Source organism: Meriones unguiculatus, chromosome 1, assembly GCF_030254825.1.
Source record: "Meriones unguiculatus strain TT.TT164.6M chromosome 1, Bangor_MerUng_6.1, whole genome shotgun sequence".
Lineage (NCBI taxonomy): Eukaryota > Metazoa > Chordata > Mammalia > Rodentia > Muridae > Meriones > Meriones unguiculatus.
In genome coordinates, this window is record NC_083349.1 from 197,574,848 (window position 1) to 197,595,830 (window position 20,983).

Below are 20,983 nucleotides of genomic sequence, written 5' to 3' on the forward strand. Positions count from 1 at the left end.
CTGTACATATATACATATATGCATATATACATATATAAACATACACATGTGCACACACACACACACTCACACACACACTCACACACACACACACACTCACACTCACACACACACACTCACACACACAAACACACTCACACACTCACACACACACACTCACACACACTCACACACAAACACACACACACACACTCACACACACACTCACACACAAACACACACACACAAACACACACACACACTCACACACACACTCACACACTCACACACACTCACACACACACTCACACACACACTCACACACACACTCACACACTCACACACACACACTCACACACACACTCACACACACACACACTCACACACACTCACACACTCACACACACACACACACTCACACACACTCACACACAAACACACACTCACACACTCACACACACACTCACACACAAACACACACACACAAACACACACACACTCACACACACACTCACACACAAACACACACACACACACACACTCACACACACACACACACACTCACACTCACACACACACACACACATTGTTGATGAATGGAACAAACCCTGAAGAATGTGCTCCAGACTTTGTTTTTATTCATTTTCCCACAGTTTATATAAATCCTAGCAAAATATTTCAAGCAGTACAAAAATTCCTAAATGGTTACACTCTATTTTTCTTTAAGTGAATGATTACAATGAGTATACATAAAAAAATCTTCAGCAATACCTTCACATGATCAAGTATTTTATATATTATGGGTGAAAAACAAATATGAAAAACAAGTTATTCCCAAGAACCCAAGTAACTAAACAACTTTTTAAAATATTAACAAGGGGGGAAAGCAAGATAATTTCTCAGCCATCTTTTCTTTACTGGCAGGCTGTAATTACAAGGAGAGAATCAACTATCATAAAAAGTAATCTGATAAAAATCTTAAAAGAATTATAAATCTAAACTCTTTTTTCTTTTTTAAAAAATTCTTTATTAATTACACTTTATTCACTTTGTATCCCCCCCGTGGTTTCCTCCCTCCTCCAGTCTCAACCCCTCCCTTCCTCCACCCTCTGCATGCATGCCCCTCCCCAAGTTCCACTGATAGCGGAGGTCTTCTTTTCCTTCCTTCTGATCCTAGTCAATTAGGTCTCATCAGGAGTGGTTGCAGTGTCTTCTTCTTTGGCCTGGTAATGTTGCTTCCCCCTCAGAGGGAGGTAATTAAAGAGCAGGCCAATCAGTTCATGTCAGAGGCAGCCCCTGTTCCTATTACAATGGAACCCTCTTGGATACTGAACTGCCATGGGCTACATCTGTGCAGGGGTCTTAGGTTATCTCCATGCATAGTCCTTGGTTGGAGTATCAGTCTCAGGAGAGACTCAAAAAAATCAGTAGCCCTCCTGTATACAAAAGACAAAAGGGCCGAGAAATAAATTAGGGAAACAACACTCTTCACAAGAGCCACAAATGACACAAGGTACCTTGGTGTGAACCTAACCAAACAAGTCAAAGACTTGTATGAAAAAATTTCCAGACTACGAAGAAAGAATTAGAAGAAGATATCAGAAGATGGAAAGATCTCCTATGCTCATGGCTTGGCCAGATTAATATAATAAAAATGGCCACCTTACCAAAAAGCAATCTACAGATTCAATGCAATTCCCAACACAATTCTTTACAGACCTTGAAAGAAAAATTCTCACCTTCATATGGAACAACAAGAAACCCAGAATTGCTAAAACAATTCTCTATAGTAAAAGATCTTCAGGAGGTATATCCATTCCTCATCTCAAGCTGTACTATAGAGCAACAATAATAAATCTAAACTCTTACATAAAAACAATCAGCAATTAAAAAACAGTGATTTAAAAAACTTTAAAACTTGAGCCTCTTTTGGATATATGCCTAGGAGTGATATGGCTGGATCTTGAGGAAGCGCTATTCCTAGTTGTCTGAGAAAGCACCAGATTGATTTCCAGAGTGGTTGTACAAGTTTACATTACCACCAGCAGTGGAGGAGGATTCCCCTTTCTCCACAACATTTCCAGCATGTGTTGTCACTCGAGTTTTTCATCTTGGCCATTCTGATGGGTGTAAGATGAAATCTCAGGGTCGTTTTGATTTGCATTTCCCTGATGGCTAATGAGGCTGAGCATTTCTTTAAGTGTTTCTCTGCCATTCTATATTCCTCTACAGAGAACTCTCCATTTAGCTCTGTTCTTTATTTTTTAATCTGGTTACTTGGTTTGCTGCTTTTCAGCTTCTTTAGTTCTTTATATATATACAGGATATTAGCCCGCTGTCAGAAAAAGGGTTGGTGAAGATTCTTTCCCAATCTGTAGGCAGGCGTTTTGTTTTGATGACGGTGTCCTTTGCTTTACAGAAGGTTTTCAGTTTCATGAGGTCCCATTTATTGATTGTTGCTCTTAGAGCCTGTGCTGTTGGTGTTCTGTTAAGGAAGTTGTCTCCTGTACCAATGAGTTCTAAGGTATTCCCCACTTTTTCTTCTAACCGATTTAATGTGTCTAGTTTTATGTTGAGGTCTTTGATCCACTTGGACTTCAGTTTTGTTCAGTGTGATAAGTAGGAATCTATTTGCATTTTTCTACATGTAGACATCCAGTTAGAACAGCACCATTTGTTGAAGATGTTATCTTTTTTCCATTGTATGGTTTTGGCCTCTTAGTCAAAGATCAGGAAAGAGGCTCAAGTACACAATAAGGACATTTGCTCAATCATATTTGTAGCAGCTTTATTTGTAATAGCCAGAAGCTGGAAACAACCCTGATGCCCCTCAACTGAAGAATGGATGCAGAAATTGTGGTACATCTACACAATGAAATATTACTCAGCAATGAAAAATAAGGAAATCATGAAATTTGCAGGTAATGGTGGGACCTGGAAAGGATTATCCTGAGTGAGCTGTCCCAGAAACAGAAAGAAACACGGTATATACTCACTCATATAGACATGTAACATAGGATAAACCTACTAAAATCAAATCTGTACACCTAAAGAAACTAATGAAGAGAGAGGACCCTGACTAAAATGTTCAATCCCCATCCTAAAAGGCAAAGAGAAAGGACATTAGAAGAAGAAGAAAACAGAAAACAAGCTAGAAACTCGCCACGGAGGGCCTCTGAAAGGCTCTGCCCTGCAGACTATCAAAGCAGATGCTGAGACTCATGGCCAACTGCTGGGCAATGTGCATGGAATCTTATGTAAGAAGCGGAAAATAGTAAGATCTGGATTGGACAGGAACTCCACAAGGATAGCAACAGAACCAGAAATTTGAACACAGGGGTCTTTCCAGAGACTCATGCTTCAACCAAGAACCATGCATGGAGATCACCTAGAACCCCTGCACCCCTGTAGCCCATGGCAGTTTAGTGTCCAAGTGAGTTCAATAGTAATGGGAAGAGGGACTGCCTCTGTCATAATCTGATTGACCTGCTCTTTGATCACCTCCCCATGAGTGGGAGCAGCCTTACCAGGCCACAGAAGATGACAGTGCAGCCACTCCAGATGTGATCTGATATACTAAGATCCGAAGGAAGGAGAGGAGGACCTCCCCTATCAGTGGAATTGTGGTGGGGCATGCGTGGAGAAGGGGGAGGGAGGGTGGGACTGGGAGGGGAGGAGAGAGGGGCTTATGGGGGGATACAAAGTGAATAAAGTGTAATTAATAAAAATAAAAATATGGAAAAAAATTTTAAAACTGTAAGTTGTTCATCAACTCATTATTATTATTTTTTTGTTGTTAAATCCTATCAAGAAGCTGAGGGCAAAAGCAAGTATAAGAAAATCATCTGTTGTCTCAGTGACTAGACCAGCTTGAGAGTGTCATGTCAGCCAGTGCTGCCTCAGCTATTGTCTTTGCTCACCAATAGTAAAAAGTCCCTGGCTTTGCTGTTACGAATATACCTCCTTTTCAAACTTTGTTTTCTAAGATTCTCTACATCAGAGTCACTAGCAAAACATTTTTACCTAACCTTGCTAAACAACCTATGTTTCCAAATTCTTTCAAAAGTAGGTCATTGCTACCAATCAATATCTGTAGGTTCCTTTTAGGGGTGGTCATTAAATATATATATATAAATCATTTATCTGTTCCAGCAGCAATGCCTGAATGAGACAAAGCATTGATATTTGTAGGTGCCAGATCTACCCCCAGTCAGGGACTGAGAGACCCCTTCGAGTTTTCGCACAATTCACAGGTAGGAGGGGTTTGGCCTCTCAAGGATAACAAGCAGAGCTGCGGTCTGTAACAGCATGAAGGTCTCAGGACACAGTTCTTGGTCCTGGGGTCTGCCAAGACACATCCACCATGGCTTTGCTAACTGTTGGACCACATTGCATGAGTTCTAGTGTTGTTTGCTGTTGCTCCTGCATGGCTCCCGAGAAAAACAGTTTATATTATTTCAGGCTACTGTCATGTATGTTGTTTCCCTGAATTCTTTCTCAAACTATTTGTCACATGTATATAGGAGGGTGACTGATTTCTCTGACTAAATTTTGTATCTAGATCCTTTGCTGAAAATGTTTGTGAACTCTAAGTGTTTCTTATTGTAAATTTTAGGATCGGCTTTGTATACTAAAATACTAACTGCAAGTAACGGTATGTTAACTTTTTTCTTTTTCTTTTAATCCTGTTGATCTCCTATATAAGTCTTATAACTTTGTCTAAGGCTTCAATATATACCAACTATTTTGAATTAGTAAAGAGAAAGGAGGCAACCTTTTATTGTTCTTGATTTTGGCGGAATTACTTTTAATTTCTCTACACTTAACTTGGCGTTGCCTATGTGTTTGCTGTAAGCTGCCCTCAGGATGTTGACATCCTACTTTCTTAGTCTTTTCAGGTCTTACATTATGAATGTGTATTAGATTTTGTCATAAGTCTTTCCTCATATGAAGAGGTGATCATTTGATTTTTGTCTTTCACTTTGTTTATATAGTGGATATTTATCAACTATGAGTGCTGAACTGTCATGGCACCTCGTGAATGAAGCCTGCTTGAAGAGGGGGATGATTTGTTTGATGTGTTCCTGATTCTGTTTGAAAATATGGTATTGAAAATTTCTGTATCTAAGTCCTTAAGCAAAATTGATCTATAACCCTTTTGATATTTTGGATCTATTTGTGTTTGGAACACATGTAATTTAGAGAGAATGAGAAAGGCAGGTTAGGAAAGAGATTGGAAAGGAGATAATGGTGGTTGAAATTCAGTAAAATTCACATAATAGTATTTAAAACTCAAAGAAATATTGAGGTAGTAAATATTCTAAATGTTTTTATAAAAATAATTAATTGTTTTTGTTCATATTCTTCATTAACTCCTGATAAAAGTAAAACAAACTTCTCTAACTTTCGCTTTAATCTGCCTCAAAGATTCTAGCATCTTTCACAGGAGGCTTGTCAACAAACATGAAGAACAATCATGAAAATGGAAATGCAATGTCTTCTCAAAACACCCTTTCTCTTTGGAGATGTTCAAAAGCAACTTTTAATTAAGTTTGTTATTTAGCAACTTGAAAAGATCCATGAATGGTTTTGAATCCCAAAGCCAGCAGTGTCTTTGCCACTGATGGTGAAATGAAAATTACAGCTCTGGAGGGAGGTGAGGTCACAGAGTCACAGACCTCAGGCTTCAGTTGATGCTTTTATTAGTGAGTCTGGGATGTACCCAATGAGCACACCATCCTGCAGAGGCAAGAAGCCAGGTGAGTATGTTCAATTTCAGTCTGAGCTGCAGAGGCAGCAAAGAAGTTAGGGATGAATAGTTGTTCATTTCTAGTACTAGAAATCTGGGGAGTAAACAGATCTGTGGAACAGACAGAGAATGCACAGAATAATTCCACAGCTGAGATGTTAGTGATAAAGGATAAGCACACTTAATGGTTTTCTAGTCCTGCTGTTTCCTCCAGTAATGTAAGTCCCTGACTGAGGGTAACTGTGCTTATCACCAGGGAATGCAGTTCATCTGTGAAGTTGCTCAAGGACTGTGGAAATAAGTCAATGTGATAATTCACCTTACCTAACATGAAGTATAAACTATCTTTGCAGTATTATTATAGTTGAACATAGCATAGTTTCACCTCCGTAGAAAACATTTGCATGGACATACATAAGCACACAAACCTGGAAGTTATATGATCTGTGGCTGTTCCTGGAATGAAAGGTATTCTATATAAACCTATATTTACTAGTTATAGATGCAGTAGCTGGGTATTGTTGGAATAGTGCTAAAAGACCTGGCTTGAAATCTCTCTGTACTTGGGAAGTAACATAAAGGGAAAGTACAGTAGGAGTATCAGCAATGGCAGCCAGGACCAAATGTGTCTTGGGTTATCTCTCCTGGTTCAGTAATGCTCTACTGTTGAGAGCAAACTGATGCAATGCCTTCCCTTTCTATTTCTTGTTGCTGTTGATTGAAAACAAGTCTTTGTGTAGGCTGGGATCTACAGTTCAGGTCTATTTGTCTGACATTTAGTTGATTGTTTCTGTTCAGACAATGTTAAAGTGTACACAATTTCCTGATAACTTTTTATGTATATCTCATTCATCATATGTTTTTGAGTGTTTTATAAGTTTTACTTATATTCATCAATATAGTAAGTACTAATTATATGCAGAATATTAAAGGAAGTGTTTCACTATCTTATTCTCTTTTCTTGGGATTTCAGCAGACATTTGTGCTTTGTGTTGCATATTTTGCAGAATAATGACATTAGTAATTAATTTGTCATTACCAATACAGCCTTTACCCTGCAGCGGATACAATGCTTAGTTCTGGTGGCTTTATAAACACTAGGTCAATCTTGTGTTTGTGAGATGAAACTGTGAGATAGGACAGTTTTCTGTCACAACAAACCATATTTAGATGACTTCATTTTAGTAAAATCTCAAAAGCCTTACTGGTACTTCACATTTGCCTATAAGATAAACCTGACCTTAATTTTAGAAATATTTATCAGTTTTTTTTGTGCCTAATGTTTCCCAGAATATATAAAATTACGTGTGTGTGTGTGAGTGTGTGTGTGTGTTTGTGAGTGTTTGTGTGTGTGTGTGTGAGTGTGAGTGTGTGTGTGTGTGTGTGTGCGTGCACTATTGGAATACAGTGTTAGAAGAGAATAGAAGAGAATGTCAGAATCTCTGGAAATAGAGCTACAGGTAGTTATGGGCGTCTGTGTTGATTCTGGAAAACAACCCAAGTCTCTCCTCTTCCTCACCACTGAGCTATTTTTCTAATTCTTCAATCTAAAGAGTTTTTGCAAACAGTAACAAGAAATAAATGTCAACAAAGTGAACAGAGTGTCAAGTGGGGAATAAAAACTGCATATAAAACTGGAGTGTGTTTGAGACCGGATCTCATATCAATGTGACCAGGGCCAGAAGTGACTGTGCTTGTTCCAAAATGCCTCTGTTTAAGACTGTCCAGTATGCACTCTGACAAGGATTTATAACTCACTTACCTTTTGTGTTTCTAAGTTCTGGTTTTGACATTGGAAATAAATCTACTGTCCATATCAGATTGTTATTAAAATCAAGGAAGGTTTCAGATACACTGGATACTAGTAACCTACAAATTGTTATTGCTGCTTGCCATTTAATCATAAAAAACTGCATCTGCCATTTCTTATAATATTGAGGATTCAGGAGGATTGAGTACAGAAGAAGAAGTAGAAAGCCACTATGAAATATAGCCTGTAATCCACAGAAAAGGAAAGATCTAAGGTCGAGTATGGACATGGGTTTTTTGTCATGGCTCTGTACAGGATTCTATGAACATTGAGGAGCACTCTGTATTGGAACTGTTTAGATTAGAGAGTTTTCTGAACAAGTAAGAAAGTCATCTGTCATAATCTGGTTTATGAAGTCACTGAAAATTGATTTGATGTGATTAAATTAACAATGCAATTTACATCTTCTTGAAACAAAGCATGTGTATATTTCTCAATAGCAGATAAATAAGTCACTGACTCACTGGAAATTTCCATTTTCTGCAGACATTTTATCTCTGTCAGTATAAGGGTCTGAAAGATCATGAAAGAAAATGGTCAGGCATGATTGAGGGAACTAGACACATGAGATATAGCTTTTGTCCTTTTGTTCACTGAGTGGGATATCATTGTATTCACAGTAGTGTTGAGAAAGGTGGGATCTCAGCAGTGGTATTGGCCTTTAGGTGCAATGTTGATCCACAGTAGGAGACATAATAGGTAGAAGATCTGAAGGTTTTGAATGATATACTTTGCTATACATACCATAAAAATAAGCTAATCCCTTTAAAATTATATATCTTATTTTAAATTGAACTCCTGAAAATAAGATGATGTGGGTATAACTGGTAGAACACTGGTTAATACCCTTCAGTGAACACACACCTCATTTCCTTAGCAGGTTTTTGGTGTCTTTGTTCAAACTCTTACAGAACTTCTGACTGTAGTTTGGAGTTTTAGATCTTCCTCTTGGAGTTGCTTAGCCACCTGCATATGATCCTGATCCAACTTGTTCTGCTCAATGTTTGAAGCTAAATGTTACTCAGTCTTCTGTTTATATAGGCTGTGAGCAATGTTGCAGTAACCTAGCAGAGAAAAACTGCACACAAATAGTTCATGCTTTTGAACCATAAAGGCAAATGTTGGCTTGATGGCTGCTTGGCTTCTGGTGCATCGTGACCTCAGCACATGCCCACCCTGGTGGCCCGCAGTAGCCACCCATGCACCTCCAGGAATGTTGCCAGAAGATCTTCAGAGGCTGGAATTGGAAGGTATCCTATCTTGTGTGACAAATTAATTGATCATGGTGTGCTAATGGGCATGAGTAGGTGATCTGCAGGTCAAAGCTCCCATGATTGCTACTAGATTATGTAAAAGGTCAATTTATTTGCATGGTTATTCTTATAATTGGGATTACTGGATCCCAGAGCAATTTCCCATTCCATGTTAGTCTGTCTGTTGGTGTCCTTTTCCAGGTTTGTTTAGACAGCCATGCATTATGAAGTAGCTTCCTTGGCATTTCTAGGAGATGAAATCACACAGCTGATACCTGTTCCTCTGGTTCTTACAATTCACCTGCCTCTTCTGTAACAATGTTCCATGAACCTCCTGTGCAGGAGTTGAATAGTAGATGAATCAATTGGGGCCTGACACCACACAATCACTTGTTTTCTGAATTCCTGTCATCTCAGTTTTTTTACTAATGACCATATTTGACAAGGAGATTTTTTTCCTGAGCATTTAGAACTACAGCAAGGTTTGCTGAGAGGAGGCAAATACAGTCTTAGGCAAGAGGCTACAATTGGTTATCCAGTTTTAAATGGTAAACACTGAAATCATGAACATACAAAGGACATTATACAGACAGAGCAGAGATACCTAGAATGCATATTACAGGGAGCTGTAAAGGCAAACATGGAAAAAAACAAAACAAAACAAAACAAAACAAAACAACAACAAAACAGATCTTGTTAACCACCAGGATTGGAGCAGAGCTCGAGGAGATTCAAAGACTCATGAGGCTTATGAAAGGTAATGCACTGACAGAAAAGAAATCTGCTGAGTCCACAGTACCTCTGAAACAAATAAGAAAAAAATGGTAAGTCTTATGAGAAAATGTTTTTAAGAAGTGAACTGATGAAATTGGTAGGAAATGTGGCCAAACAGCTGAGTACAGCTGACAATTAGGAAAGTACAGTCCATTTGCTCAGTCTACCAGCCGGCCTCTAGCACAAAGATCTTATCTGATGAACCATGGGGCTGTGTACACTCACAACAAGGAGGTAGGCAAAGACATGGTGCTCTCACAGAACAGTTCAAATTATGACCCTAGGCCCCACAAGCCAGGCTTCAGCACCGAGCCAATGCCTATGAGGCCTGTAATGTTTTCCCTGCTGCGAGAACGAGAGCACAGGGCAGTGTGGCTCTCTGAGGGCTGGGAAGTGTGTATGACAGGAGTTCTTGACATGAAATTCCCCAAAATATTAATAAAACATTATGTTAAATAAAAGTAAGAGATCCCAGAAACATACATGATGGTTGACAGTTGCATTAGGAAAGTGAGCAGTTTACCAGAATACAATTTGCTGCTGAGTTTGTAGAGCAGGGCTCTGTACCCTCCCATGGGACTTTTTATGAAAGAGGCTAAAAGGGCGAAGTTGGGTATCAGTATCAGGTTAAACAAAAGATGCCTCCAATTGAGAAAAGATGGAGGAAACTTTACCCTGTCGTAAGAGCATAGATATATTTTGAATAGTATTATAACATTCTTACCTGTTATGTTTTAATCTTAGAAAAGACATACCTTAACGATCAATAAAATTAAAATCTTTGTCATTATTAAAATTATGCTCTTTTGCATTATATCTAGCAAATATGAGTATGTTCTGGAATTCTCTTTGTATGTGATGTTTCATTTTCACTGTTTTTCACAGGCCTACAGTGTATTGTCCCGAATGTTGTATTTTCTATGAAACTGGTGACTCTTCTTCCTTCCATCAATGTATCCATACTAAGGTATTGAGCAATATCACAGTAACATTCAAGGAAATTAGTAAAAATTTGTGGGATGACATTTTTATGAGGTATATGTTGGCCTTTAACAACAGAGGTTAATGGACTGTTTCACACTGTCAGTGGTTTCATGGATTGAAAGTGTCCTCTTTTTCCACAAACTACAGGATTTCTTTTTACTCATTTTGACCAGAGAAATATCCATAGCCATAACCTCAAGAAAATTGTGCAGAATCACAGAATGGACTTCTGGAATATGGCCCTCAGAATCATTTTCCTATTACAAACTACAATTGGAATTCTGGGAAATTTCTCTCTTATTTTCTACTTCCTCATTCTTGACTACACTCAGGGCACATTAAAGTCCACAGATTTGATTCTCCTGCACATAATGGCAGCCAATGCCTTGATCATTCTTTCCTTTGGAGTGCCTCACACAATGACAGCTTTTAGATTGAAGCAGTTCTTGAATGATTTTGCATGTGTTTTCTTGATGTACATTCAACAATTTAGCAGGAGTATGTCCATTGGCACCACCTGCCTTTTGAGTGTCTTCCAGGCCATGACAATCAGTCCCAGGGAATCCTGTTGGAAGAATAAACACAGAGCTGCCAAGTATATTGTCTCCTCCATTTCTTTCCTCTGGACCTTTCCTATGTTGATAAATTTAATTCTCTTTATGAACTCATTTATCAGTAGAAATAGTAAAAATGTGACAAGAAAACAAGATTATGGATACTGCACTATTGTCCGTATTGAAATCAATGACTTACTCTATGCAGTATTGGTGGTGTGCCCTGAAGTCTTTCTTTCTCTGCTTATTGCCTGGTCCAGCATGTCTATGATTATCATCCTGTACAGACACAAGCAGAGGGTTCAACACATCCACAGCACTCCTGGTTCCAGCAGAACCTCCCCTGACTCCAGGGCCACCCAGAACATCCTGCTCCTAGGGTCTACCTTTCTGGCTTTTTATACTCTCTCCTCTGTCTTAAGAGGTTGTATTGCTCTTTTGCGTAATCACAATTGGTGGCTGATGAACATCAATCCCATCATTTCTCTGTGTTTTCCATCATTTGGACACTTTGTTCTTAGGAATCCTTGTTCGTTTTTGTCCAGACTTATATGGTCTGGATCAGAAACAAAAAAATATTTAATCTTATTTTGTTGAAATGATATATTTTGTTTGATATCCACTTTTTCTCTTACCCTTTACCTTAAAAAGTCAATACAGAAAGTTAAGCAGGTAGCACTTTGTCTTTCTAAGATTAAGTAAATGTGTATTTGAATTTTATAAGCTGGTGGAATTAGCAGCCTACACGAACTGATCATTCTGTGCATGGCTCACTGTACATTCAAAGCTTTCTCTTTGAGTCTTCCCTCTTGCCCATCTGATGTGTAAAGGAGCCAATTATTAAGTCCCCTGCCTGGTTGGCTTTCATCCTATCAGGGCATCTTAACTGTTTATTATTTCACTGGACCCTGAATGTCCTGAACTCTAACTGCAAAGAAGACTGAAACCGTAGCTGGCCAGGAACTCATGCTTCCTGAGACCCTGGTCCAGTCACCACTGCTTCATCCTGCACACATTCCAGAAAAGTTCTTTGCCCATGACTTCTCCAGTAGACTGCTTGGAGTTATTTTACAGAAATCTCTGTTGGATGGCCCTAAACCTTTGGCAGCAATTCTCTCTAACATTTGACAAGAAGAAAAGCACATTCCCTATCCTCACAGCAAGACAAAACCATATCATTTTTAATGTTTTGTACATTGTAAAAAATCAATTTTAAATCAGGGATTGTTTTTGATCTTATCTTAAAATTTCTGTGCTATCCTTTCAATGAGAATGTTACATTTATATTCTATAGGGAGCTTGGCCTATAATTTCCTCCTTTGTTGTGTATTTTCCTATCATAAATATCTGGATAGTTTTGGTTTCATTGAAAAGTTTGTAAGATGCCTTTTATTCCTCATTGATTTAAGAATTATTGGTATTAGTGTTTAGAATATCCAGCACACTTCTGCTGTGACTCCATCATGACACATTGCTTTATAAGTGAAACATTTAAAAAATCACTGCTTCACCCTTTGTTATAAATTTGGATGCCATAATTTTGTCAATTTATGTCAGGCACTGTGTTTTGCTCTATGGGTTTGACTGTTTTTCTGCCAGTATAAAGTTGTTATCATCATGTTTCTGTGGTGTACTTTGAGATAAAGCAATGTTATTTTCCAGGTTAGTTTTTTTTATAATTTTTTTTATTATTAGTTACATTTTATTAACTCTGTATCCTGCTCTCTCATTCCCTCTCATACCCTCCCTCCCTCTCTCATCTCCTCCCTGCACATTTCCAAGTCCACTGCTTGGAGAGGACCTCCTCCTCTTTCATCTGACACTCTTTTATTCAGGACTGGCTGAAAAGTCCTCCTCTGTGGCCTAGCAGGACTGCTCCTCCCTTAGGGGGTGGGGAGGTCAAAGAACCTGCCATTGAGTTCCTGTCAGAGATAGTCCCTGTACCCCTTACTATGAGAAACCAATTGATTACTGAGCTACCACGGGCTTCATCAGAGCAGAGGTTCTAGGTTATATCCATACATGGTCCTTGGTGGAGTGTCAGTCTCAGAAAAAACCCCTGTGCCCAGATATGTTTGGTCCTTGTAGAGCTCCTATCCTCTCCAAGTCATACTAACTCCTCCTTCTTTCATCTGATTCCCTGCACTCTGCCAAAGGTTTGGTTATGAGTCTTAGTATCTCCTTTGATATACTGCTAGGTAGAGTCTTTCAGGGGCCTTCTGCAGTAGGCTCCTGTCCTGTTACTTTGTTTTCTCCTACATCCAATGCACATCCCATTTGTCTTTCTAAGTGAGGATTGATCATCTTACCCCGGGTCCGCTTTCTTGTTTATTTTCTTTAGGTGTATAGATTTCATTATGTGTATCATATCTTATAGGACTATATAAGTGAGTATATATCACACGTGTCTTTCTCCTTCTGGATACCTCACTCAGAATGATCTTTTCTAGATCTCCCCATTTGCCTGCAAATTTCATGATTTCCTCATTTTTGATTGCTGAGTAGTATTCCATTGTGTAAAAATCCCACAATTTCTGTATCCATTCCTCTGTTGAGGGACATCTGGGTTGTTTCCAGGTTCTGGTTATAAAAATAAAGCTGCTACAAACATGGCTGAGCAAATGTCCTTGTTGTGTACTTGAGCAAATTTTGGGTATATGCCTAGGAGTGGTATAGCTGGATCTTGAGGAAACACTATTCCTAATTGTCTAAGAAAGCACCAGATTGACTTCCAAAGTGGTTGTACCAGTTTACATTCTCAACAGCAATGGAGGAGGGTTCCCCTTTCTTCACAATCTCTCTAGCATGTGTTGCCACTTGAGTTATTCATCTTAGCTATTCTGATGGGTGTAAGGTGAAATCTCGGGGTTGTTTTGATTTGCGTCTCCCTGATGATCAAGGATGTTGAACATCTCTTTAAGAGTTTCTCTGCCATTCCATATTACTCTACAGAGAATTCTCTGTTTAGCTCTGTACCCCATTTTTAATTGGATTACTTGATTTATTGCTTTTTAACTTCTTTAGTTCTTTATATATGCTAGACATCAGTCCTCTGTCAGACATAGAGTTGGTGAAGATCCTTTCCCAGTCTGTACGCTGTTGTTTTGTTCTGATGACAGTGTGTTTTGCTTTACAGAAGCTTTACAGTTTCATGAGGTCCCATTTATTGATTGTTGTTGATCTTAGAGCCAGTGCTGTTGGTGTTCTATGCAGGAAGTTGTCTCCTGTGCCAATGAGTTCAAGGCTCTTCCCTACTTTTTCTTCTAACCTATTTAGAGTATCTGGTTTTATGTTGAGGTCTTTGATCCACTTGGATTTTAGTTTTGTGCAGGGTGATAAGTATGGATCTATTTTCATTTTTCTGCATGTAAACATCCCGTTGGACCAGCACCATTTGTTGAAGATGCTGTCTTTTTTTTCCATTGAATGGTTTTGGCTTCTTTGTCAAAAATCAAGTATTCATAGGTTTGTGGGTTTATTTCTGGGTCTTCTATTCAGTTCTGTTGATCCTCCTGTCTGTTTCTATGCCAATACCATGCAGTTTTTATTACTACTGCTCTGTAGTAAACCTTGAGATTGGGGATGGAGATACCTCCAGATGATCTGTTGTTGTACAGGATCGTTTTGGAGATTCTGGGTTTTTTGTTTCTCCATTTGAAGCTGAGAATCTTTTTTTCAAGGTCTGTGAAGAACTGAGTTGGTATTTTGATTGGAATTGCATTGAATCTGTAGATTGCTTTTGGCAGGATGGCCATTTTGACAATGTTAATCCTACCAATCCATGAGCACGGGAGATCTTTCCATCTTCTGATATCTTCTTCAAATTCTTTCTTCAGAGACTTAAATTTTTTTTTTCAAACAGGTATTCACATGCTTGGTTAGTGTCACTCCAAGATACTTTATGTTATTAGTTTCTATTGTGAAGGGTGTTGTTTCCCTGATTTCTTTTTCAGCCCTTTTGATTTTGGTATACAGGAAGGCTTCTGATTTTTTTGAGTTGATTTTGTATCATGCCACCCAGCTGAAGGAGTTCTCTGGTTGAAGTTTTGGAGTTGCTCATGTATACTATCATACCATCTGCAAATTGTGACACTTTGACATCTTCCTTTCCAATTTGTATCCCTTTGATCTCCTTTAGATGTCTTATTGCTTTAGCTAGGACTTCAAGTACTATGTTGAAGAGATATGGAGGGAGTGAACATCCTTGTCTTGTCCCTGATTTTAGTGGGATTGTTTTAAATATCTCTCCATTGAGTTTGATGTTGGCTATAGGCTTGCTGTATATTGCCTTTACTATGTTTAGGTATGTGCCTTGTATCCCTGATCTCTCCAAGGCTTTAAACATGAATGGGTGTTGGACTTTGTCAATTGCTTTTTTGGCATCTAAGGAGATGATCATGTGGTTTTTCTTCTTCAGTTTTTTTTATGTGGTGGATTACATTGATGGATTTCCGTATGTTGAACCACCCTTGCATGCCTGGGATGAAGCTTATTTGGTCATGGTGGATGATATCTTTGTTGTCTTCTTGGATTCGGTTTGCAAGTATTTTATTGAGTATTTTCGCATCAATGTTCATAAGAGAGATAGGGCTGAAGTTCTCTTCTTTTGTTGGGTCTTTGTGTGGTTTAGGTATGAAGGTGACTGTGGCTTCGTTGAATGAGTTTGGTAATGTTCCTTCTGTTTCTATTTTGTTGAATAGTTTGGAAAGAATTGGAGTTAGCACTTCTTTGATGGTCTGGTAGAATTCTGCACTGAATCCATCTGGCTCAGGTCTTTTTTTGGAAGGGAGACTGTTGATGATTGCTTCTATTTCCTTGCGGAATATAGGACTATTCAATCTTTCTACATGAGCTTGACTTTATTTTGGTAGATGGACTCTATCTAGAAAATTGTCCATTTTTTTGTAGATTTTTGAATTTTGTGGCATATAGACTTTTGTAGTAAGACCTAATAATTATTTGGATTTCCTCACTGTCTATAGTTATGTCCTCCTTTTCATTTCTGATTTAGTTGATTTGGAAAATTTTTCTCTCCGCTTTTTAGTTAGTTTGGCTAAGGGTTTGTCTATCTTGTTGATTTTCTCAAAGAACCAGCTCTTGGTTTCATTGATTCTTTGAATAGTTTTATTTTTTTCTAATAGATTGATTTCAGCTCTGAGTTTGATTATTTCCAGCCATCTACTCCTCTTGGGTGTATGTGCTTCCCTTTTTTTTTTCTTCTAGGTCTTTCAGTTGGGCCATTAAGTTGTTTGTATGAGATGTCACAAATTTCTTCTTGAAGGCACTTAGTGCTATGAATTTTCCTCTGAACACTGCTTTCATTTTGTCCCATAAATTAGGGTATGTTGTACCTTCATTTTCATTGAATTCTAGGATGTTTTTAATTTCTTTCTTTCTTCCTTACCCCAGCTGTCATTATGCAGCAAGTTGTTCAGTTTCCATGTGCTATTAGGCTTTTTTCTAATTCCATTGTTATTGAGGTGCAGCTTTAGTCCATGGTGGTCAGATAGAATACAGGGGATTATTTCAATCTTCTTGTACTTGTTGAGGCTTGCTTTGTGACCAACTATATGGTCTCTTTTGGAGAAGGTTCCATGAGGTGCTGTAAAGAAGGTATACTCTTTTGAGTTTGGGTGGAAAGTTCTATAGACATCTATTAGGTCCATTTGATTTAGGACCTCTGTAAGTGCCTTTATTTCCCTGTTTGGTTTCTGTCTAGATGAACTGTCCCTTTGTGAAAGTGGGATGTTGAAATCTTCCACTATTAAGGTGTTGGGATCGATGTTTGATTTGAGTTTTAATATTGTTTCCTTTATGGATGTAGGCACTCTTGTATTTGGAGCATAGATGTTCAGAATTATGATGACTTCTTGGTGGATTTTTCCTTTGATGAGAATGTAGTGCCCCTCTGCATCTTTTTTGATTAATTTTGGTTGAAAATCTATTTAATTAGATATTAAGATAGCTACCCCAGCTTGTTTTCTGAGTCCATTTGCTTGAACGACATTTTTCCAGCCCTTCACTCTGAGGTAATGTTTATCTTTGTTGCAGAGGTGCATTTCTTGGATACAGCAGAATGTTGGATCCTGTTTCTGTACCCATTCTGTTAGTCTGTGTTTTTTTATTGGAGAGTTGAGTCCATTGATATTGATAGATAATAGTGACCAATGAACGTTAGTTCCTTTTATATTTGAGTTGCTGGTCTAACTGTGATTCATTGCTTGTTTTCTTTTAATTTTTGTTGGGATATTATCTGTATGCTATGTTTTCTTGGGTGAAGTTGTTTTCATTGGATTGGAGTTTTCCTTCTAGTATCTTTTGTAGGGCTGGTTTGCTGTGTAGATATTGCATAAATTTAGTTTTGTCATGGAATATTTTGTTTTCTTCATCTATGTTGATTGAAAGCTTTGCTGGGTATAGTAGTCTGGGTTGGCATCTGTGGTTTCTTAGAGTCTGCATGACACCTGCCCAGGCTCTTCTGGCTTTCATAGTTTCTGATGAGAAGTCTGGTGTGATTCTGCTAGGTCTACCTTTATATGTTACTTGGCCTTTTCCCCTTGCTGCTTTTAATATTTAATCTTTGTTCTATAGACTTAGTGTTTTGACAATGATGTGATGTGTTTCTTTTCTGGTCTAGTCTATTTGGTTTTCTGTAGGCCTCTTCTATATTCATGGACATCTCTTTCTTTTTTTTTTTTTTGCTTTTTAAAATTTATTTATTTTATATTCACTTTGCATCCTGGTTGTAGCTCCATCCCTCTTTTTTTTTTTTTTTTTCAATGCAGTTTATTCAGGAACATTGAACAATCCTCAGACCCCGGGGAAAGCCAGCCCACAGCTTAAATAGCCTCTGGGTAGCCAACCCAGGCGTGCCATGGGGGCAATGCAGATAGGTCCACATACATGGAAGCAAGCCAGATCCTCGGCCTTAGCCAAATGTGGAGTTGTTCGTGACAGAGAGCACTCACCATCGGGAAGGTGGAAGGCGGAAACCAGCTCCATCTTTAAGGCATAGCATTCCGCAGCTCTCTACAGTTCCCCCTTTTTGTTTTAGACGCATCAGGCAAGAGTAGAGGTCTGATCTCTGATATTAGAAATAAATTGGGACTTTGTACAGATGTTCATTTAGGTGTCATCCACCCAAAGAGCATCAGACCGTCCGATACCTTTTTCTCAGAGGCGGGACCTGGGGCATCAACCCGCATGCAATCAGACATGCTCTTCTCTGGGTCCAAAGCGGCTGACCCTGAGTGCAGTGCTTAGCCTCGCATCCTGAGCGTATCATTTTAGCTTTTTATGGTATCCAACCATGCTTGGGGAGAATGTCCAGAGGGTTCTCCTCTCACCCAGGGAAGTCCTGAGGGCAGCTGCCCTGTTTCTGGGTTTCTTGTTGCAAATTTAATGATCAGCTGCTGTGACCCAGTTGGACATCAGGCGCGCCTCAACTGTTTGTGCTTGTGTCTGGAGCACAGCTGAGTGCTGGCACCTCGGCCCCACTAGACTACTAGACTTTTTCTAGGGAAGGATTGGGTGATTTAGATCAGTACAGTTTCCTTCCTTCCCCGTGGATTCTCTGAAGACACGGACTCCTAATGTCTTTTTTTGCCCTGGTGCACACTGCTCAGTGTCCGCCAGCTGGCTGGCCACAGAAATTTGCCTGTGCCTGGAGCACAGCTGTGTGATGGCGGCTCAGTCTCTGCCAGCTGTCTGGTGCGCAGAAACTGCCTGTGTCTGCCTTTGTGGCTTTTGGGAGTCTGAGTGGCTCCCTAAGCTGGGTAATTTTCCGGGGACCTTTTCAGGTTGGGGGTGAGCTGAGTGCTCTGAGATCAGACCCGCCGTTTCTATCTCTGGCGGCAAAAAGACACACATGGTATATACTCACTCATATAGACATACAACATAGGACAAACCCACTAAAACCTGTGCATCTAAAGAAACTAAGCAAGAGAGAGGACCCTAACTAAAACGTCCAAACCCCATCCAGAAAGGCAAAGAGGATGGACATCAGAAGAAGAAGAAAACAGGAAACAACCTAGGAACCTACCACAGAGGGCCTCTGAAAGCCTCTGCCCTTCAGACTATCAAAGCAGATGCTGAGCCTGATGGGCAACTGTTGGGCAGAGTGAACGGAATTTTAGGTAAGAACTGGGAAATAGTAAGAGCTGGAGAGGACAGGGTCTCCACAAGGAGAGCAACAGAACAAGAAAATTTGAACATAGGGAACTTCCCAGAGACTCATACTCCAACCAAGGACTATCTCTTTCTTTAAGTTGGGAAAATTTTCTTCTATGATTTTATCGAAAATATTTTCTGGGCCTTGGAGCCCGGAGTCTTCTTTTTCATCAATTCCTATTATTCTTAGTTTTCGTCTTTTCATGGCATCCTTGATTTCTAGGATATTTTGTGTTTGGAACTTTTCTGATTTTACTTTTTCTTTGAGAGACGTATCAGTTTCTGTGAGTGTATCTTCAGCTCCAGAGATTCTCTCTTCCATCTCTTGTATTCTGTTGGTGATTTTTACCTTTGTGCTTCCTGATCTTTTCTCCAAGTTCTCCAGCTCCAGAGTTTCTCAGTTTGTGTTTTCTTTATTTATTCTAATTCTGTTTTCATGCCTTGCACCATTTTCTTCATCTGTTTGAATGTGGATTCCTGTCTCTCTACGATGGTCTCTATTCTTTTGTTCATTTCGTCTGTATATGCCACTAATTGTATCTCTACTTGTGCCTCTATTTGTTTGGCCATATTTGCCCATGTTTCCTTAAGAATTTTGTCTATTTCCTCTTTCTTTACCTCCAATTGACTGGCCAAATCTTTGATAGATTTGTTCATAGCCTCTGAATTTGGATGGCTATTGCTCTGAGCGTATTGTTTGTTTCCTCTTTATGAGCCTCAACTAATTGGGTGAGTATAGCTTGAAAGTCATTTTCCTGTGCTTCTGATGAATTGGAGTATCCATCAATTTTGGGGGTTGCTGATGAAGTCATGATGTCCTGATTTATGTTGGATATGTTCTTTCACCTACCCCTGGCCATTGGCTTATCTGAAACCTTCCTTGTTTGTTTCTGGATTCTGCATTTCAGACTAGTACTGACTCTCTGGCATCTGAAGAGTTCTTCAGGAAGCTGAGAGAGGTCCTGTGGCCTCAGCGTGTGTGTTAGTGCACTAGCTGTACCTGTGGGAGGAAAGTACTTGTGCACAAAAGGGCAAATGCAGGTGTGTTTTGCATGTGTGTGGGGGTGTGTAGGTGTGTGTGGATGTGTGTCTTGAGGGACAGAGTGATAGAGAATTTTGAACCCTTTAGTGTGTGGAAGTGGCTCTGCCTTGTAGGCTTCTAGGCTTTATTTGTATGTAGCAGGCACTGGTGATGGTCACAGTGCAATATCCGGAGTTAACTGCCTTAACTCCTTAGTGGGACCTTCAAAGCAGGGGCTTCAATATCGCAAGTGACCCTCTTTTTCCCACAGTGGGTACGTGGGTGGGAAGGGTCTTATATCTGGCTTCTATTTTAGAGGGACCCTGAATCTGGAGCTCTGCAGACACTCAAAGGCGCACTCACTCTCAAGCAGGTCACATTGGCAGGGATCATGGTATCTGGGCTCTCTGCTCTCTGGTTCAGCCCTGCTTGGTCTTATGCAGGATGAATGACATGCTCTGCCAGTTCAGTGCTGCTGCAGCCACCAGGTCAGGAAGTCCAAATGCAGCTAGAGACTGGGATGCCAGTCCAGATGCCTTCTGGGAAGTCTTGTGGGTCCTCCACTGTGCTCTCCAAGGCAGGGAGCCCCAGCACCTGGTGTGCCTAGCTTGTATGGTGTTTCTGCTTGTCTTTGGTGGGTATATAGAGTATTATCTGTCACTAAGGGATTGGGCGGGTTGTACAGTC

At 39.5% G+C, this 20,983-nt stretch overlaps 1 pseudogene; it reads left to right on the plus strand.

The window, feature by feature from the left end:
• Positions 1–10,770: 10,770 nt before the first annotated feature.
• LOC110541360 (vomeronasal type-1 receptor 4-like) lies at positions 10,771–11,705 on the plus strand (annotated as a pseudogene).
• The last annotated feature ends 9,278 nt before the right edge of the window (positions 11,706–20,983 follow it).